The sequence below is a fragment of the Triticum aestivum genome, chromosome 6B (genome assembly GCF_018294505.1).
Source record: "Triticum aestivum cultivar Chinese Spring chromosome 6B, IWGSC CS RefSeq v2.1, whole genome shotgun sequence".
NCBI lineage: Eukaryota > Viridiplantae > Streptophyta > Magnoliopsida > Poales > Poaceae > Triticum > Triticum aestivum.
Genome location: NC_057810.1, coordinates 116003055 through 116007245, shown reverse-complemented (window position 1 = coordinate 116007245; position 4191 = coordinate 116003055).

Here is a 4191-nt window from a genome sequence, read left to right as displayed (position 1 = left end):
GATTCCGAGATCATTGAAACTCTTTATACCAGCCTAAGGCAATTCTTGAGTGATCGTTTGGAGGGGGTCGGTAGAATGGCATACTCGGACTTGGATGATGTGGATTACCTTGTTGAAGACAACGTAATGGATGAATTTGCTTACCACTGGAAATGGAAGGAACCCATGGTAGAATGGCACATTGGCGGTGCAAGCTGGGAACAAAATGCAAATGCTGGGAATGATTCTAGTAACTGGGGAAGAACCCAACAATAGAGAGTGAATTCACTGTTTGAAAAGTCATAGCATTGCCGAGGAAACTGAGAGCATCCCAATTAGTGTCGATGATAACACCTAGCGCTTGTGCGTGCTCTCAAGAACTTGAGCATTTCCATAATCATCAAGATTTTACCAATATCCGTGTCAAGGATCCTGGCAACACAACTTGCTACCATGATGAATGATGATGGATGATGCAGATGCAAAGGAAGGTAACACTTTCTCAGATTTTATCTTAGCGAGGCCAAGGGAACGAAATCTGGATGATCGACCGAGAGACATTTAGCACTCCGCTTCTAATGTTCTCCTTGATGTGCTAGTGTAACCCATTCATAGAAATGGTCTGGTATCTAGAACATCAAGTAAAGATCGGACTTCGGGAGCAATAGAATCCATAGGGAACAGTTACGGAGGTAAATCCTACGAAATCCTTATGGGGAGGTGGCCAACTTCTCCAATCAAGATACTACAATATTAGGTCTCCCGGTGGGGTGTGTTGGCCACGACATCCACTTTACCGGTTATCGAGGGACCAATATTATAGTTCTTGGGAAATGTTCCAACCATCATATCTGCCTGAGATTCAGATCTGGTTGGGGTCCGAATAATCTAGACTCATCGAGTCTAGGAAGAAAATGAAAGTTTGCAACACAAATCGACGAGATGACGTTGCGAGATTCTCGGGAAATGAACTACGATAGTAAGCTCCCAAACATGAGCTGGTTCTGCTACAACATGTGAACATGTTGTCCAAGACAAGCATGACCACGAAGTAGTCTTATAAATAAACACTACCGAGTTCAGGAGGGGAACCATCATCGAGGATATCAAAGTTTTGTACAAATCCGTCTGGTACCTTCGGGACTAGCACTTAGAACTTATTAACCTTGAACAAATCAATCAGTGGCTTGGTGTGCTAGGGACACATATAGAATGGAGGTTGCAAGTCTCTGAACCACAGAATACTTCGCACGTATGCATGACTGATTTGGGATGATTCCAAAGGAAACAACATTGACTTTCTCGAATCCACGGCGGCAACTTGCATCAAATGCACATGAACTGGAGGAAGTCACTTCTTACATCCGAACATATGCTTCATGAACTAGTATGAAGAAATGCTTTCAAAAGTTTCCAACACTAGCTTAATGTTCAACAAATCATGGAGGAGATAAGGATGTTGTCAATGGGCTCAACAACAATTCATCCGGGTTTCCTTTTAAAAGAAATTCCATAGTTAAGTGAACACGGTGATAGCATTGGTCAGACCAAATAATATAATGGTGTATGCTCGAGGAAAACCCACGAGTAAGACAACATTACGAACATCGTTGGTTCTGACTTAATTTGAGGATAGCCCACACCCAAATCAAAGGGTGGACAAGATGATAGGTCCATTGACTGATCACGAGGGTCAGTCGATGAAATATCAATTTTCTTCAACACACACATACAAAGGGTATCCCTTTGAAATGAACTAAGTCAGGTAAGCTTTTATCTTCCAACTCTCCAAGTTGTTGTCTAGCTTAACCAACTAGCTCGGGGATATCTAACACCGATCTTGGAGAGAGGGTGGTTCCCAAGAAACCAATTTGATCACGAGCTCAACATAGCGGTCAGGTGACAACCTGGTAATACTTCTGAGAGGATCTTCGGAAAATCACGAACCACCAATATGTTACTAAGCTCGAGAACAATCTCGCTTTTGAGGGCAAGACGATATGATCAAATGAGCGAGGACTTGACAAAACCCTAACTCATCAATCGAAATGTGCACCAGGAAGATGGACAAGGTAGCACGATCAATCTTAGAATGATGATTCAAGAACCAACACGTTAAGAATGAGGTTATTGTCCATTTAACTACCAGGCAACAAGGTTGCTAGGAGTATTGATTTCACACATCACGGTTCACTTGTTGACAATCCGGTTATAACAACACGGGAACCGAGAAATGAATAATGATGGAGAGAAGTATCACTGTACCAAGAGTTCATAGGATGGTGTGCAATTCCTATAACAATCCCGATAAAAAGATGGTAATACTCCAAGGTAGAACAGAACAAAAGCTGGATTAGCAATTTGTTCTGGGGAGCACAACTACTTTGACCCAATCCTGGATATGGAAGAGGTACTGGAGTTTGTTTCTCCTAGTCATTCCGGATAGAATGGCTTGATGGACCACAAGAATAATAGGCATCGATGAACGAATGCATGCATACTCTTGACTATCAATTGATAGACGAAGGTCAGAAGACAACTAATGGGGGAGAACTCAAAGGAACATATAACTTTCTGAGTTGTGGATGCATAGATTAGTATGTCGAACCAAGTTCAACATAATTCTTCCGGATAACCCATGCAGAAAGGTTGAGCTGGCAGAGTCACAATATATATTGGAAAACTCATCAAGAGCACTCTAGTTGTGGTTGTTCAGTTCAACGAGGAACTTCTGCCATAAGTAGTTCATGGTATTTGGAAGAAGAAGATACCACGGACTTCAAGGACTATCGCAAAGGTTACTAATATCCTAAAGGAACTAGCAACACTATCAACATGATGTAAGTAGGGTGAATCTCGGGTTCAAGAACCCAGGAATAGAATACCTACTAACTACATGGCATCACGGGATGCTTTCGATAATGACGGCCAGAATCATCACACTGGAAACACAGATCATGGCTAGACCACTAGATGATCCCCTCAGACACCTAGGGTCATAATAATAACTCCAACATAAAGGTCGAGACAGTGGAGTACCTCAACTCAACAATTTGTGTGATTAACCTGGCCTAAAAGACATTGAAACCAGAGGAAAAGGATTTTGCAAATGCATCAGACTCTTTGGAAACCTGGGATGACTCGGACAGCATAACGGCTGTAAATGCTCAGATCGACGGCGGCGACCGCTTCCGCGGCGGCCGGAGTTTGGGCGCGAACGGTGGTGATGCTAGGGTGCAATAAAGGAGAAAACGAGGAGTGCTACGTGCTCCTGGGGGTTCACCGAGCACGGTGACGTGCTCAGGCGCGGGCTGCGGTGGCCCTGGCCACGGCGGCGCCATGGCCGGCGGAGCCGAGCTCTCGGCTGTGATGGCCAACGGGGTTTGGGGGCAGCTCGAGCAACGTAACTAGGGGGAGAAGGAAGAGGAGCTCACGGCGAGTTGGCCGGTGCAGACGACGGGGCCGGGGAAGTGTCGGAGCGAGCGGGACGGCGAGGCGGATCTCCGGTGGCCGAGGAGGGGGAAAACGTCGGGGCGGCGCTCCGGGGCCCCTCTGGTCGCGTGAGACGACGAGGAGGACGAGGGAGGACTGGCGGAGCGCGAGGGCGTGTCGGAGAGGCTTCGGGATGGCTGCGGCCGCACGAGCGCTGGTCGGCGGCGACGGCTCCGTTCGGTCTCGGGAGGGAGAGAGAGCAGAGGGGGATAGGGACGGAGGGAGAGACACGGGAGGGTGAGAGAGGGTCGAGGGGGCCGCGTGGCGTCACCGGGGTGTCGAGGAGGAGCCAAGCAGGCTGGGAGGGAGGAGGTGGCCGGGGCGCGTGGCCGCGCGCGCCGGGCGCGTGCCCGTCCTCCTGGCAGAGGAGGAAGGCGACAGGGGGGGTAGCGGTGGCGGGCTGGGCCGCTGGAGGAGCTGGGCTAGGTAAGTGGGCGCCAGGTAAGTGGCTGGGCTTCTCTCTCTTTTTTATATTTCTGTTCTGTTTTCTATTTAATTGCCACTGAATTCAAATTCAAACAAATTTGAAAACAGTGCCAAAACTCCCCTGGATAATTTTATGTCACTTAAGGTCTACTCCTCATAAACATAAAATATCTCAGGGCATTTGAAAATATATTCATTATATATTATGAATATAACTCCAAATTCAAATAAAATATTGATTTAAAATCAGAGCCCATATAATTCCTTAGAAATGTCCCAAAATTTTGGTTTGAT